Raw genomic sequence first — 18,094 nt, 5'->3', positions numbered from 1 at the left:
TACTTATTTATTAAAGTTTATTTTGCTTCTACCCCCTCCGTCCCAAAATATAAGAACGTTTTTTACACTAGCATTACTTATTTATTTTCTTTTCTTTTTTGTTTTTTATTTATTTTCTGAAAATTCTTTTTTTTGCTTTATTTATTTTATTTTGTTTCTACTTACTGTTGCTATTTTTATTTATTCTATTAAAGTTTATTTATTTTAGTTTATTAAAGTTTATCTTATTTCTACTTATTTATTAAAGTTTATTTTGTTTCTACTTATTTATTTTATTTTGTTCCTACTTATTTAGGCATCTCATTGGTCCCGGTTTGTGGCATGAACCGGGACTAAAGGGCAGCCTTTGGTCCCGGTTTAAGCTATCAACCGGGACCAATGGTGGTGGGCCAGGAGCGAGGCCCATTGGTCCTGGTTCTTCCCACCAACCGGAACCAAAGAGGCCAGACGAACCCGGACCAATGCCCTCACGAGGCCCGGCAGGCCCCCTGGCCTCACGAACCGGGACCGATGGGCCCATGGGTCCCGGTTCGTGACTGAACCGGGACTAATGGGCTTATCTGGCCCGAACGTAAGCCCATTTTTCTACTAGTGCTAGTATGCCTCTACTAGACTAGCTCATCGATCAAAGATGGTTAAGTTTCCTAGCCATGGACATGCGTTGTCATTTGAGGAACGGGATCACATCATTAGTAGAACGATGTGATGGACAAGACCCATACGTTAGCTTAGCATAATGATCGTTCAGTTTTATTGCCACTGCTTTCTTCATGTCAAATACATATTCCTCAGACTATGAGATTATGCAACTCCCAGACACCGGAGGAATCAAACGTCACAACGTAACTAGGTGATTATAAAGATGCTCTACATGTATCTCCGGAGGCGTTTGTTGGGTTGGCATAGATCGAGATTAGGATTTGTCACTCCGAGTATCGAAGAGGTATATCTGGGCCCTCTCGGTAATGCACATCATATGAAGCCTTGCAAGCAATGTGACTAATGAGTTAGTTGCGGGATGTTGCATTACGGAACGAGTAAAGATACTTGCCGGTAATGAGATTGAACTAGGTATGAAGATACCGACGATCGAATCTCGGGCAAGTAACATATCGATGACAAAGGGAATAACGTATGTTGACATTGCGGTTCGACCGATAAAGATCTTCGTAGAATATGTGGCAACCAATATGAGCATCCAGGTTCCACTATTGGTTATTGACCGGAGAGGTGTCTTGGTCATGTCTACATAGTTCTCGAACCCGTAGGGTCCGCACGCTTAACATTCGATGACGATATGTATTATTTGAGTTACGTGTTTTGGTGACCAAAGGTTGTTTGGAGTCCCGGATGAGATCACAGACATGATGAGGAGTCTCAAAATGGTCGAGAGGTAAAGATTGATATATTGGAAGGTGGTATTCAGACACGGGAATGGTTCCAGAGTGTGTCGGGTATTTATCGGAGTACCGAGGGGTTACCGGAACCTCCCGGGGGAAGTAATGGGTTGCCAAAGTGTACGAGTTCGGTGACCACCCCCAAGGGTTGCCAAAGTGTACGGGTTCGGTGACCGCCCCCAAGGTTTGCCATTTGTACGGGTTTGGTGACCGCCCTCAAGGACCCCTTAGTGGAATCACGGCATCTTGCATTGTGCGAGGGCGTGAGGAGATTACTGTGGCCCTAGTGGCTTCTTGGGGAGCATTGTGCCTCCACACCGCTCTAAACGGAGATTAGCATCCTCAAGGGTGTGAACTTCGGGATACATCATCGTCTCCGCGTGCCTTGGTTATCTCTTACTCGAGCCCTTTACTTATGCACTTTACTTTGTGATAGCCATAGTGTTTCATGTTATATATCTTGCTATCACGTAGTTGTTTATCTTGCTTAGCATAAGTTGTTGGTGCACATAGGTGAGCCTAGTTGTTATAGGTTTTGTGCTTGACAAATTAACCGCTAGGTTTATTCTGCATTTATTCAAGCCTAAACCATAATTATTTTAAAAGCACCTATTCAACCCCCCCCCTCTAGACGACATCCACGATCTTTCAGTGGTAAATATCAAGACAGTGGTAACAACTAAATTTGGAGGAATTCTAGAGCCAGAGAGGTAAATTTCTTACTAAACAAATTCAAAAAATCATGCGCATTGAGCCAATAGCCACCAATGACACAACTTGGAATTATTATGTGAAAGATATGCAAGCAAGATACGAATAGATTCAAGATGAGCAATGGGGGTAAAAGTTTCACTGAAGTACAAACCTTCGACTTGAGTGAAGCCTTGAGCCACCAACCTTACCTTGTCTCTAACAACTTGTCCATATTCATCTTGCTTGTTTTTGAAGATCTACTTGGTTCCTGTGACATTGCAATATCTTCCTCCTCTACACAACAAACCAAACCTTGTTGTGGGTGAAGGTGTTGAGTTCTTCATGCATAATATCTATCCAATATGAGTTATCTAAAACTTCGTCTACATTAAGGGGTTCAACACAAGAGACAAACGAGTAATACTCACAAGAGTTTGCCAAGCATTTACGAGTAGTTACCCCCATTAGAGATGCTTCCAAGAATGTTGTCGGTGAGGTGATCAAGACTTTGCCACTTTTTGCTTCTTCAACATAAGTGTTTCATCACTAGGTATGCACGGACGCGTTGAGATAATTTGATCTCGAGCTTGATCTTGCACTTGAGCTTGATCTTGGGCCTCAGTATTTGGTGTGTCATCACTTGGTTGAGCTTGCCATTGATCTTTCTCGGGGACTTGAGAGACTTTATCATGTTCTTAGATAGGTATTTGATCTTCCATGGCATCTTGCACTCAAGTTGGGGGTGATGAATTCCCTTGGGGATCCACAAAAGGGGCTCTTACTCCTTTTTCTACTTGAATTTGGGGGTGTTTCTTGTGAAAGAATGTGGCAAATTCCCATAGTCCTTATAGCTTGTGAAGGAGAGCCATTATGATCCTCATCAAACTCCACATTTTCTATTTACTCGATACATCTGGTGGATTTATTGAGAACCTGGTAAGTGTGGGAGTTTGACCCGTATCTCTTTTCTGGCGCCGTTGCCGGGGAGCAATAGTGTGGGGCTGATATTCTCGTGTGTGCTTGTTTGCTTTCTTCACTAAGTAGATTTTGTTTTTCCTTTTTGTTTCTGTTTAGTTGTGGGTGAAACATACAAAAAAATTAAAGAATGAAAATACAAAAAAAATAATTACTTGCCTCTCATGCCTAAAAAAGTTTTTCAAAAAGAGAAGTGATTGGAAAGTTATGCATTGAAGAAGTGAGGGTCGACCTTCAGCACTTGTGTTCATGCTCACGGAAACAATGTAGAATTTTTCATGGAAGTTTATCTGTAAATAATAATCCCCTTGTATATATCCATTGTATTATAAAAATAATGTGCCAAGCTTTGGTTTTAGGATGATTAGATTGCTTGTTTACTATGTGCAGAACAAAAACAGAAACTTTGGCTGTAGCACGTGATTTTACATTTTTTACTGGAAGTTCAAATGGCTCTAAAACTTCTTGAACATTACTTATGTACAAAGTTTTAAAATTTTCATATTTATTTCATAATTTTAGGAGTTACATAAGTTTACTAAACTTCCAGATTACTAAAGACTGTCCTGTTTTTGACAGATTCTGTTTTTCCCGTGTTGTTTGCTTATTTTGATGAATCTATGGCTAGTATCGGGGGGTATGAACCATAGAGAAGTTGGAATACATTAGGTTTAACACCAATATAAATAAAGAATGATTTCATTACAGTACCTTAAAGTGGTAGTTTGCTTTATTACACTAACAGATCTCACAAAGTTTTTGTTAAAGTTTTGTGTGGATGAAGTGTTCAAAGATCGAGGAGCTATCAATATGAGAAGAATAAAGAGAGGCAAGAGTTCAAGCTTGGGGATTCCCAAGGCACCCCAAGTAAATATTTCAAAGGATACTCAAGCATCTAAGCTTGGGGATGCCCCGGTTGGCATCCCATCTTTCTTCTTCAACAAATATCGGTATACCTTGGTTTTTGTTTTGTTCACATGATTTGTGTTTTTGTTTTTCCTGTAAGAACCATGCTAGTATGATATAGCCCTTCATTGATTTATAGAATAATTCATGTGATTCACTATATCTTTTAAGTATGATTTATAGAATTGCTCTTTGTGCTTCACTTAAATCTTTTGAGTATGATTTTATAGAATGCTTCGTGTGCTTCACTTACATATTTTGAGCTTGGGTATTGGTTAGTCTATATTAATTTAAGAATGCTCCATGAACTTCACTTATATCTTTTGGAGTATGAATAATACTATCATCTAAAGTAGGTTTGGAAGAGTGTCAACTTTAGGAATTAGTGATCCCACTATTCCGAATGAGAAGAATTTTGCTTATGTGGAGAGTAGAAAATTTCTATGCTTGTAGATCATGAAAAGAATGCTTTATGTGATGGTTATATGGTTTAATTCATTCATGATGCCTCTGAAAATTATTATGAGGGAGGAATACATGCTTGTAAGATTTGCAATAATATCTGCTTAAAGTTTTCAAGTTATACTTGTTTTGCCTTCCTATGCTAGTTGATTCTTGTTCCTATAAATTATGTGCTCACAAAATCCCTAGGCATAGGAATTGGGTTAGATTTAAATGTGCTAGTCATATTCTTCATGATTCTCTCTTTATGTTTCAATTCTTATCTTTTATGTGAACATCATTAAAATCATCATGCCTAGCTAGGGGCGTTAAACGATAGCGCTTGTTGGGAGGCAACCCAATTTTATTTTTGTTTCTTGCTTTTTGTTCCTGTTTAGTAATAACTAATTCATCTAGCCTTTGTTTATATGTAGTTTTATGTTTTAATTAGTGTTTTTGCCAAGTAGAACCTTTGGGAAGACATGGGTGAAGTCTTTGCAATCTTGCTGTAAAAAAACAGAAACTTTGCGCTCACGAGAATAGATGCCATTTTTTTACTGGAGAGTGCTTTTAGGTTGATTCTTTTTGCAGAAGATTAATAGACAAATTTCTTACGTCCACCTATTTATTTCATAATTTTTGGAGTATCAGAAGTATGGTTGTTGTTCAGATCATTACAGACTGTTCTGTTTCTGACAGATTCTGTTTTCATTGCATAGTTTGCTTGTTTTCTAGTTTCTATGGCTTATATTTCTCAATATAAATTGTAGAAATGATACGGTACAGTAGGAATTGTGTGATAACAATTATGAAACTTGTCTTTGACAGTACCAAAGTGAATGGTTTACTCTTTATCATACTAACCTATCTCACAAAGTTCTGTTAAGTTTTATGTGATTGAAGTTTTCAAGCTTTGGGTGAGATATCGATATGAAGAGAATAAGGAGTGGAAAGACCCTAAACTTGGGGATTCCCAAGGCACCCCAAGGTAATATTCAAGGAAGACTCAAGCGCCTAAGCTTGGGGATGCCCCGAAAGGCATTCCCTCTTTCGTCTTCAAAACCATCGGTATACCTTACCCGGAGCTACATTTTTATTCATCACATGATATGTGTTTTGCTTGGAGCGTATTTTCATTTTACTTGTTGTTTGAATAAAATCATTGGATCTGAATATCTTGAATGAAAAAGAATCCTCCCATGGCTAGTTAATTATTTGACTACTCAGTGTTCTTCACTTATATCTTTTTGGATTAGTTTGCCATTTACTGACGTGCTTCATGTATATCCTATGAGTAAATGGTTGAATGAATTGAATATCATAAATATGAATTTATATATGTTTCATATGCTTATACCATGGGGAGTAATGACTTCACACGTAATAAGTATAGGTAGTAAACTTATTGAAAGTTAGCAAATGCAGAATTGGTCACTTGAACAATTCATGAAAGAATATTGAAGGAAGAGAGATTTCACATATAAATATACTATCTTGGACATCTTTTGTAATTGTGAGCACTCATTAAAAATATGACATGCTAAAAGGTTGATGTTGGACAAGGAAGACAACGTAATGGGTTATGTTTTCTTATATCCGAAATAAAGTATATTGTCATGGATCATCCAACATGTTGAGCTTGCCTTTCCCTCTCATGATAGCCAAATTATTTGCATCAAGTAGAGATACTACTTGTGCTTCTGAATATCCCTTAAACTAGTTTTGCCATGAGAGTCCACCATACCTACCTATGGATTGAGTAAGATCCTTCAAGTAAGTTGTCATCGGTGCATGCAATAAAAATTGCTCTCTAAATATGTATGATGTATTAGTGCGAAGAAAATAAGCTTTATACGAACTTGTGATAGGGAAGAAATAAAAGCGACGGACTGCATAATAAAGGTCTCTATCACAAGAGGCAATATAAAGTGACGTTCTTTTGCATTAAGATTTTGTGCATCCAACCTTAAAAGCACATGAAAACCTCTGCTTCCCTCTGCGAAGGGCCTATCTTTTATTCTTGTCTTTTACCTTATACAAGAGTCATGGTGATCTTCACCTTTCCTTTTTACATTTTATCCTTTGGCAAGCGAATTGTGTTGGAAAGATCCTGATATATATATCCAATTGGATGTAAGTTATCATGAACTATTATTGTTGACTTTACCCTGGAGGTAAAAGGTTGGGAGGCGAATCTATAAGCCCCTATCTTTCTCTGTGTCCGATTAAAACTTTGAACCGATAAATATGACGTGAGTGTTAGCAATTGTGAAAGATTAAATGATAGTTGAGTATGTGGAGTTTGCTGAATCAAAGCTCTGACATAGACCCTTCCTGAAAATAAGATGAATTGCAATTGTTTGATGACTGAGAATATAGTTTGTTAGTTTCAAGAAAGTTTATGATCTATACTTTAACATGTGAATAGCTTGTTACTTGATCATGAAAAGTTTTATGAGATGAGCTATTATTATGACATATAATGATGCTAGAAAGAGGTGATTGAAATTATCATTGATCAAACTTGTGCATTTACTAGCATTCACACTTCATAAATTATTTCTTTTATCATTTACCTACTCGAGGACGAGCAGGAATTAAGCTTGGGGATGCCGATCCGTCTCCAACGTATCTATAATTTATGAAGTATTCATGCCGTGTTTACAATACTTTTATATGATTTTGGTATGATTTGATTAGAACTAACCCGGACTGACGTTGTTTTCAGCAGAACTACCGTGGTATTGTTTTTGTGCAGAAATAAAAGTTCTCGGAACGCGATGAAAATCAACGAAGAATTTTTCTGGGAAATATAAAAAATACTGGAACAAAAATCTACCGGAGGGGAGTCCCTGGGCCCCACGAGGGTGGGGGGCGCTCCCCCTATCTCGTGGACACCTCGGGGACCCCCCTGACTTGAAATCAACGCCATCCCCTCCTATAAATACAGAAACCTTCGGGAAATAACCTAGATCGGAAGTTCCACCGCCGCAAGCCTCTGTAGCCACGAGAAATCAATCTAGGCCCTCTTTGGCACCCTGCCGAAGGGGGCCATCATCGTCGGAGGCCATGGAGGAGGATCCCGGAGGGGCCATCATCGCCATGAAGGCCAAGATCCAGGGGGAGAATGTCTCCACATCTAGGGGGAGTCCATGGAGGAGGAAGCACAAATGGGAGAACTTCTCCTCCTCTCTCTCGGTGGTGACGGAGTGCCATCGGGAGGGGAATCATCGCCGTGGTGATCGTCTTCATCAACATCACCATCCTCATCTCTTTTACGCAGTCCACTCTCCCGCACCCCGCTGTAATCCCTACTTGAACATGGTGCTTTGTGCCACATATTATGATCCATTGATGTGTTGCCATCTTATGATGTTTTGAGTAGATATCCTTTGTCTTTGGGTTGATTGATGATCTAGATTGGTATGAGTTGTATGATTTACTTTGGTGCTGTCCTATTGTGCCCTCCGCGTCGCGGAAGCGTGAGGGATTCCCGTTGTAGGGTGTTGCAATATGTTCATGATTTACTTATTGTCTGTGTTGCTTGAGTGACAGAAGCATAAACACGGATAAGTGGGTCACGGCGTATGGGAATAAAGGGGACTTGATATGTTAATGCTATGGTTGGGTTTTACCTTAATGATCTTTAGTAGTTGCGGATGCTTGCTAGAGTTCCAATCATAAGTGCATATGATCCAAAAAGAGAAAGTATGTTAGCTTATGCCTCTCCCTCGTATGAAATTGCAATAGTGATTACCGGTCTTGTTAACAATTGCCTAGGACAATTTCCGCACATGGATCCATCATTATTCCACACTCGCTATTTATAATATTTAGTAATATATTCTAACTTTATGATAACAGCACCTACTTTTATATTTTAGCTCTCCGATATCATGCAAAGTTATCCTCTTCATACCCACAACGTAGTTTTATTTCTCGTTTCTAGTTGGAAGCAAACATTTGGTGTACGTAGAGTTGTATCAGTGGCAGATAGGGCTTTAGAGAATATTGATCTTACCTTTAGCTCCTTGTGCGTTCGACACTCCATACTTATCACTTCCACCTTTGAAAATTGCTATGATGATTCCCTGCACTTGGGGATTATCAGTATCCAACAAAAATACGCCCTCGTAAGTTTTATGAACAAATTTTGCCAATCCAGTTTTCTTATTGATAATTGAACAATAGAATAGTTAAAAGTATTTGACGTTAGGATTTCCCGTTTTAGGAGTTTATAAAGGGCCTTGCTTTTTAGCTTGTAGAGGTAGGGCCGGTTTGAAGTATCACATGTTGTATTTATGGCTTCGGCCCAAGGTTTGTATGGAGATATAGAATCAAGCATGGTCCTTGTCATCTCTATAAGTATTTGATTCTTTCTCTCTACCGCACCATTTTGTCGAGGGGCATATGCGGCGACATATTAGTGTTTGATCCCCTCATCACTCAAAAACTCAACCATAGTACAATTCTTGAACTCGGTGTCAATGCCACTTTAGATAGCCAAGATCTCTCGATTATATTACATTGAACTTCCTTGGCAAACATTAATCAAGTATCTCTTGATTCGTATATCAACTGAATCATTTGTCCCCAGGGAACAGTTTTTCCCTCCTCCCAAAAGCGACTCTAGGCGACACGGTTTTTCCTGCCTCCCATTGGCATCATCGTCGATCTGTCTCGTCACCTGTGGCCTCAGGGTCATGGAGGCGCTGTGGATCTTCACATGTGTCGGCCAGAGGGCTCCTGCTCCATTTTTAGGTTATTTTAGTGTGTTTAGGATTTGTGTCGAGGCTCGACGTCTTCCTCAAGATGAAATAAAGTTCTCCCTGCCTAACCTCTGTCCTGGCGGCACGTTTAGCATCGTCGGAAGGCGTGTAGAGGTGAGTCTCAGACCGGTCTTGCGTGATTCTGTCGGTATTTATCTTGGTTTGTCTTGGTTGGTTTGCTTGGATCCGGTCTTCATTCGCCCGCGTTCGTGTGTCTACAGCTTGTGTCCTTCCGATCTACTCTTCTCTTCATCAGCGACGTGTGTTATTCTGGTGCGATGGTCCTTTGGGACATTAACACGGCGACTTCCCGATTGCCTACTACAACGAGTATTGTCCGGCTCTAGTATGTGGGAGAGGCGATGAGGGTGGCGCGCCTTCAACTCGCTCAAGTGCTTGTAGTCATCGCTAGGTGATCTAGATTAGAATATGGTTATAATTTTCTACTACTCCCTCCGGTTCTTTTTAGTCCGCATATAAGGTGTGGTCAAAGTCAAGCTTTGTTGAGTTTGACTAACTTTATATAAAAAATATAAACATTCATAATACAAAATCAATATTATGAGATGCATCATGAAACATATTTTCATACTATATAGTTTTAGTATTGTAGATGTTCATATATTTTTACATAAATTTAGTCAAACTTTGTGTAGTTTGACTTTGACCAAATCTTATATGCGAAGTAAAATGAAACCGAGGGAGTATTATTTTTGTGTTCTTTGTCCTGCCACTCATTACAGTCGACCATCCACGTGTACGGTTATCACTAGTCTCACTGCCGGCGGAGGAGAAGCGATGCGGGGCACGGCACGCCCGACAGCCACAGCCCCCGGGTACCTGCGGCTTGCCGGCGGGCCGCGACGACGCGAGCAGTGACGAACGCGCGCGCCACGTCCCTCTCCGCCCCTGTCATCTAGCGCGGCGGCTCCTACCTCCGTCCTTCCTTCTGTCATCAAGCGCCGCAACTCCCACCCACCCACCTCCGGCCTCCAATGAAAAGGCCCGCGGCCCGCCGAGACCAGGAGCTGCGCGTGAGTGGCCTGCCGCCCGTCAACACGCAGAGGATCTCGCGGCCAGCGAAGACGCCGAGGAGGCCGCCGCCGTAGCCGCTATACAGGTCAGTACTGCCACCATTGCCCACCTTCTCAATCAATGAGGAACCGAGTCATCAGGGAAGTAAAAGGGGAAAAGTTTTGAGTCTGCAAAAGTTTTGGAGGAGAAAAAGAAATGCGGGTCAATGCGGAAGGGGATTTTTCTCTTCCGTATTTGGTAAATGGTAATCGAGCGTTGTCCCGACTGATCTATCTTTCCATGGTGATTCGTGAGGAAACACAGCAGCTGATGGCCGCTCCTGCATACAGTTCATCTTCTTGTTCTGAACTTCTGACGGTGGTCATGAAGAACAGGGCAGCTTTGGGGTTCCTTGATTATTTTTTAATTATAAATGCCGCACATCAATCTTTGGTCTTGTGTGGGCATGGGAATATATGTGGGGTACATGCAAACAATTATGATCTTGCTCCAGCACAAATTGTTCTAGTATCTGTTCTTTGTCCGTTTGTTCAGAAAACAACACTTCTCCTTTAATACTGTTCCTTGTCACTGTGTTCAGCAAACAATTGTTTCATTTGTCGCTGCAGGGCAGGAAGAGGAACCTGATCAACTTGGCGGTGTAATCGAGATCGCACAGATGGGGTCCCTCACAGGTTAGTCCTCGCCTCACCTTTCTTTTGTTACATAGCTACATCATTTACCGAAAAAGGCTTTCGCCCCGCTTTATAAATAATGCAAACCACGACAGCCACAAATAGCTACTCACTCTAATACTCGGCCATTTCATCAGGTTCTTGGATGATGAACTTGTGTGGGGGTCCAATATGCTCCAACCAAGATGTGCTTTCATGTGCCTTCAAGGAAGTCTTCGACTCTTCCACTTGCACGAATCATCTGGTGGCGACTAGCATCGCCTTGCTGCTTGTCCTCGCGCTCGCGCTCCAGCTGCTTATCAAAATCCCGAAGAGTAGAGCGTCTGCTCAAGGGCTCGTCGCACTCGGCTCACCACTGCAGTTGGCTGCAGTGGTCTTCAGTGGCTGTTTGGGGTTGGCTTATCTTGGCCTAGGACTGTCGATGTTATTGCAGTGCTGATACAAGCTAAGGTTGGTTTCACTCGGATATCAAAGTTTCTTGATGCACCTGAGCTGAATGGACAAGTTAGGAAGAAATACCGCGTGAGCATCGATTGCCCAATAGTGATGAACTCATGCAGTTTCTCCTGGGATGAGAATCCATCAAAACCAACTCTAAACAATATAAATCTGGTGGTGAAAGCTGGAGAAAAGGTTGCAATTTGTGGAGAGGTAGGATCAGGGAAGTCAACGCTTTTGGCTGCTGTACTTGGAGAGGTCCCCAAAACTGAAGGCACGGTATGCTTTTCGATTATCTTCTTCTTTTTTCTAACTAGAAAATCAAATGGCTGCCAAAATTGTTAGGTTATGACATACTTTTGTTATCCCAAATACATGATGTTCTTTAGTTATCCCTTTTAGGTTTTCTCATGCACTAAAATATTGTTGCTCCTGCAATTTATTGTTATCGTAAATTCATAACGTTAATATTTCAGATCATTAACTACAAAATTACGTTAATTAATATCCTGTTTTTTGTCCCTTTTGTTATCGTAAAATTCATGCACTATTTTTTTAACTAATATCAAATCATTAACCTTTATGTTCATATTTCAGATTGAAGTCTGTGGGAAAATAGCATATGTTTCTCAGACTGCATGGATCCAAACAGGAACTGTACAGGATAATATCCTCTTCGGATCTTTGATGGACAGACAGATATACCAAGAAACAATTGAGAGATGCTCATTGGTCAAGGACCTTGAAATGCTGCCATTCGGCGACCGTACACAAATTGGGGAGAGAGGAGTAAATCTAAGTGGTGGTCAGAAGCAGCGTGTTCAGCTTGCTCGTGCACTATACCAGAATGCAGACATATATCTTCTTGATGACCCTTTCAGTGCCGTTGATGCCCATACAGCAACAAGCCTCTTCAATGTAAGAACCTACCTTATCAGCAGACTCAGATTGTATTCCTTTTTTTTATTACGAACTGTTTTGACTGAATAACCTTTAATGTAACTTGTGTGACAGGATTATGTCATGGGTGTTCTATCTGACAAGACTGTTCTTTTGGTCACCCACCAAGTGGATTTTCTACCTGTATTTGACTCCATTCTGGTCTCTCTCTCTCTCTCTCTCTCTCTCTCTCTCTCTCATGATTTATATGCCACTCATTTATATATTTGTAGCGAGCTGTATTTTTTTTGTCGATTTCTACTAAAACTACTGATATTTTTTGGCAGTTAATGTCAGATGGGGAGGTTATTCGGTCTGCACCTTATCTAGATTTATTGGCAGATTGCCAAGAATTCAAGTACCTTGTAAATGCACATAAAGATACTGTCGGTGTTCAAGATCCTAACAGTATGCCCCCCACGGAGCAAAGGAAATACCAACAAAGGAGACAGATGGAATTCATGTAAACAGATACATAGAGTCTGTGGGGCCATCACCAGTAGATCAACTGATCAAGAAAGAGGAAAGAGAATCAGGGGATACAGGTCTTAAGCCCTATATGCTCTACCTGCGCCAGAATAAAGGCTTCTTGTATGCCTCTCTTTCTGTTATGTCTCACATAGTTTTCTTAGCTGGGCAAATATCCCAGAATTCATGGATGGCTGCCAATGTCCAAAATCCTCATGTTAGTACACTGAAGTTAATTTCTGTGTACGTTGGTATTGGAGTTTGCACAATGATCTTTGTGCTATCGAGATCTTTATTTGTCGTTGTTCTTGGCATCCAAACTTCAAGATCCTTATTTTCCCAGTTACTCAATTCATTGTTCCGTGCACCTATGTCCTTCTTTGATTCTACTCCTCAAGGAAGGATTCTTAGCCGGGTAAAATTTCTGGAAGAAGTGACAACCACAATTATGTTTTACAGTTGTACGTTTTGTAATTATGAATTAACTCCCTCTCCCCCAACCTGCAGGTCTCTTCAGATTTGAGTATCGTTGACCTTGATATTCCATTTGCATTCATGTTTAGCCTCAGTTCCAGCTTAAACGCATATAGCAATGTGGGGGTATTGGCTGTTGTTGTATGGCAAGTTCTCTTTGTAGCACTGCCGATGATAGTTTTGGTAATTCAGTTGCAGGTAATTGGTGTGGCTTTTTTTCTGTCTGGCTAAATCCCCTTTCTTTGGTTATTTCATTGCTATTTCCATCCTAGAGGTGAATTAGTTTTCTCTGTTCGTTTCACAATTCCCATCGACTGAGAATTGTTATGTTTGTTCATGCAGAGGTACTATTTAGCCTCAGCTAAGGAATTGATGCGGATCAACGGAACCACCAAGTCTGCTCTAGCAAATCATTTAGGTGAATCGATCTCAGGGGCTATAACAATACGTGCCTTTGAGGAGGAAGATCGTTTCTTTGCCAAAAATCTGGAGCTTGTTGACAAGAATGCCGGTCCATACTTCTTTAATTTTGCAGCAACTGAATGGTTAATTGAACGTCTGGAAATAATGGGTGCTGTGGTTCTTTCTTCTTCTGCCTTTGTCATGGCTCTTCTTCCTGCAGGAACTTTTAGCCCTGGTAAGTAGCTTATTGTAAGTACAACCATCACATAATTGTTTGAAGGGCTGGACAAGCTTATGTTTTTCTTTTTCTTTCGAGAAGGAGGATAACACCCCCGGCCTGACAAACTTACGGTAGCTTACAAGTTCTATGACGATTGATTCCTGCATGCATCTGATTTGCAGTAAAACGTTACATGCAGTGAAAGAATCTTTTATCTATGTTTTCATAGGCTCCTGGTATTAGGTGTTATGAAATTTTAGCTTTTGCTATGAAAGCCTACTTTCCTTCTAGAATGGAATTAGTGTCACATTATATGCCCAATGTCTATGTGCCAAAGTCATTGAAAATATACTTATTTAATATCGACCAGGTTATAAAGAAATAACATTCTCATCAGAAAACTAATTACTTTATATCAATACTGGGCAGGTTTTATTGGAATGGCATTGTCCTATGGCCTTTCCCTAAATAATTCCTTTGTTAACACCATACAAAAGCAATGTGACCTCGCAAATAAAATAATATCTGTGGAACGGGTGAACCAGTACATGGACATTCCGAGTGAAGCACCAGAAGTTATTGAAGAAAACCGACCAGCACCAGATTGGCCCCAAGTTGGCAGCGTGGAGCTTAAAGATCTGAAGGTAATCAAATAATAATATATACATGTATGTCTGACTAGGTACATCCTTTAAAAACACTAACACGTACGCTATTGATTTTCGTTTGACAGATTAGGTACAGGGAAGATGCACCCCTTGTACTACATGGTATCACTTGCAAATTTCAAGGTAGAGATAAGATTGGTATTGTTGGTCGAACAGGAAGTGGCAAGACAACTTTAATTGGTGCATTGTTTCGCCTTGTTGAACCTGCTGAAGGGAAAATAATTATAGACTCTGTGGACATCAGTACAATAGGCTTGCATGACCTGCGTTCGCGTTTGGGCATCATTCCACAAGATCCAACACTTTTTCAGGGTACAGTAAGATACAATCTAGATCCTCTTGGGCAATTCTCGGATCAGCAAATATGGGAGGTAAGATGTACACAGATATCTATGTTGCCTTTTCTTGCCTTACCCATTGATCAGATAGGATTATGATGAAGGCACTTTGACGTCAGAAAGTTCAGCACCTTATCAAATTGGGATGAGTAAACGGATCTAGGGGCATGTCAGATGACAAGTTACCTTTCTCTGTTTATGGCGTACATATATCTTAAAAAGAATCACTAAATTGGTTACCTTTCTCTGTTCATGTTGCAGGTTCTTGACAAATGTCAACTTCTTGAAGCTGTCCAGGAGAAGAAACAGGGATTGGATTCACTTGGTACGATTCTATTGTTTATTTTATTGCCCTAACAAATTAGGCAAACATAAATTATGCTCTAGTCAAGTAGTCAATGTCAGAACTCAAAGTAGGGGTCTCATAATGCATGTGCCACTAAATTGGTCAAACTGCTGGTAGTCCTAGGCATATGAGTTGGACCAATCGGATAGCATGACGTCTGGAGTTTTGTTCTTCATTGTGCTAATCAAGATCTTGCCATACAGTTGCGGAAGACGGGTCGAACTGGAGCATGGGCCAAAGGCAGCTCTTTTGTTTGGGGCGCACACTTTTGAAAAGGTGCCGCATCTTGGTCCTTGATGAAGCAACAGCCTCTATAGACAACACAACAGACGCCGTCCTTCAAAAAACGATCCGGACAGAATTCAAACATTGCACCGTTATTACGGTCGCCCACCGTATACCAACAGTTATGGACTGCGACATGGTACTTGCAATGAGTGATGGTACGGTCCTCTTATTGCCATCTTATTTGTTCCGCAGCATAGTGTTCCATAGTCCATAATCCACACTAATGAGCTACATTGATTTCCAGGGAAAGTAGCGGAGTATGACAAACCCTCGAAGCTCATGGAAACTGAAGGATCTCTCTTCCGCGAGCTGGTGAACGAGTACTGGTCATACACATCAAACGGAAACATTTAGAAGAGATTCTTGACGGTGTGTGTTTGGTGCTGCTGCCTCGACAAGAGAAAACACCATATATAGTTTAATCTCTTGACATACCTCAGAGGGATTCATCTACTGGAGATCTGAAGAAAATACGGTGCCATCTTTCAGTCATTTCCCGGAAAAAAATTTTTTTGCTCTCTACAGCTACCTGAAAGTTCGAGCTACATACGGTTTAGCCTATGTTCGTTGACTATTGCCACTCTTCGAAAGCGCTGAGGCTGAACGGAACAAAAAAAAAAGCATACCTACCTTAGGCGGTGCCGGTGCCGGTTCTGTTTTCTTTTTTGTTCGAATATGGTTCTGTTGTTTTATTGCGAAATAATATGGTTCTGTTGACCCCATTCAGGCTGAGGTGATGCTTTTCGATTTAATCCAGGCATCAACCATGCATGCATGTTTGGACAAAACTAAATTAGGGAATCTAGTGGAAAATTTTGATATGATATCATTAATAATTGATGTTGAATTGTTGATCACGTGCTTGTTCCGGATCAAAAGGCGCGGTGGCTGCTGGCTGAGCACAGTGGTTGTGGTGGTGGCTGCTAGGGTACGGGGTGGCGACCTTGAGCACGACCAGTTCTGGGCGGCGGCGGTTTAGGCAGCGGCTGCGACGGCGATTCCCGCATGGGCGGTGGTGATTGAGGCTCGCGGTTGCTGGTTGAGCCTGGTGGCGGCTGCGCTGTGAACTCCAGTTCATCCTTTACTGTCAACGTTACCCTCAGCCCGGCAAGTTCCCAAGTTGGCGGAAATAAAAGAGCAAAGAAAGTGCCAGCAAAGCTACCAGACTAGTGCTTGTTTGTTGCTGTCTGTTCTTATGTCAGACCATGTGAGAATTCATGGTTATCGTTGATTGTAAGCTATATTCAGTATTATTTCCCTTTCCCATTTAGTACTTTGTCAGACTATGTTCAACTAAATTGGGCTCAGACCATGTTCAACTAAACTCAATACAATGCCCCGAAATGTCCAAACTATTTTCAGTTATATTCAGATTTTGTTAAGCTATATTCAGTGCAAACACTTCCCTTTTCTCTTGTTCTCACTTGTACACACGCGCACACACATACTCATGCACAAATACTTAGTTGATGTGGCAGTCAAAACCAGTCCACGTGGCCGGTTTCAGTCAAAACAGGGTCCACGCCATAGTAAAACCACCTTAAGCATTATGAGGGACGAAAAGTATCCTGTTTAAATAGTTGAGGGACTGACTTTGGATGGTTTTGAAGTCGAGGGACAATTTCTCAACTTCCAGAAGAGTTCGAGGACGAAAAATATACTTACCCCTGAACATAATCAGCTTTAGAGCAAAACCAAATCCAGATCTCAAGGCCAGCTTTCAGCCCAGGTTCGTTTATGTTGAGAGCAGTGGTTGATGTGCCGTCTTCTTAATCGGGATGGCGCACGCATGGTGTGGATACAGGGTACATAACTGTGATTCGGATATGGGAGATCTGGACCCACATTTTCCCTGTTTTATCATGCAGTTCTTGCCATGGAGCGAGCTCTCGGATTCTGATTTCAGAGCTTAGTGTTTTCTTTTTGATAGAGGTGAAGGGGCGATTCCGGTAGTGAAAACTGCATTTCTGCGGAACACAAAAGCATGATCATCTACCACGCCATAGTAATGCAAATGGTCATGGCAATATGATGACCCGATGAGCTCTTTTGGTAGCAGGGGAATCAACACTATATATATGTGCAAGCGGCAGTTTTCCCATCACCGCACAATCCATATATGTAGGTTCTCTGTTGGGTGGAACAGTCCATAATGCAGACTCTAGATTTTCGAGATATTAGAGTAAACCAATACAAAGAACACATTTTGCCTCACCGGATTTGCGAACCGATAAGAAGTTGGTGGGAGGTGTAGTGTAACAATTGACAAAGGCAGCACTTGAGCGATGTGCACTTCCTCTGCTCAATCGAAATTGTTTGTCCTTCAACATGGGTGATTAGGGGTGGTTCCTTGTTTTCAGAAAAAAGCAAATCCCAGCCATTAAAGCTTGCATGCTGTACTTCGGTACACCCACGTAACAAGTTTACAATTTTTGAGACAGACCATGGTGCAGATTAGAGCTTTGTTCTTCATTGTAATAATCAAGATCTTGCCATACAGTTACTGAAGATTGGTCGAGCTGGAGCATGGGCCAAAGGCAGCTCATGGAAACTGAAGGATCTCTCGTCCGCGAGCTGGTCAATGAGTACTGGTCATACACATCAAACGGGAACATTTAGAAGA

At 41.1% G+C, this 18,094-nt stretch overlaps 1 pseudogene across 1 annotated transcript; it reads left to right on the top strand.

The window, feature by feature from the left end:
* The first annotated feature begins 10,130 nt into the window (after positions 1 to 10,130).
* LOC123160668 (ABC transporter C family member 10-like) lies at positions 10,131 to 16,325 on the top strand (annotated as a pseudogene). The gene is made up of 13 exons (XR_006480283.1): positions 10,131 to 10,301; positions 10,825 to 10,890; positions 11,028 to 11,607; positions 11,926 to 12,246; positions 12,343 to 12,429; positions 12,555 to 13,150; positions 13,243 to 13,407; positions 13,552 to 13,846; positions 14,261 to 14,475; positions 14,565 to 14,870; positions 15,099 to 15,162; positions 15,387 to 15,626; positions 15,716 to 16,325. The product of XR_006480283.1 is annotated as an ABC transporter C family member 10-like (transcript).
* Positions 16,326 to 18,094: the final 1,769 nt, after the last annotated feature.

This window comes from Triticum aestivum, chromosome 7B (genome assembly GCF_018294505.1).
Source record: "Triticum aestivum cultivar Chinese Spring chromosome 7B, IWGSC CS RefSeq v2.1, whole genome shotgun sequence".
NCBI classification, from domain to species: domain Eukaryota; kingdom Viridiplantae; phylum Streptophyta; class Magnoliopsida; order Poales; family Poaceae; genus Triticum; species Triticum aestivum.
This window is presented reverse-complemented; position numbering and strand designations above follow the sequence as displayed.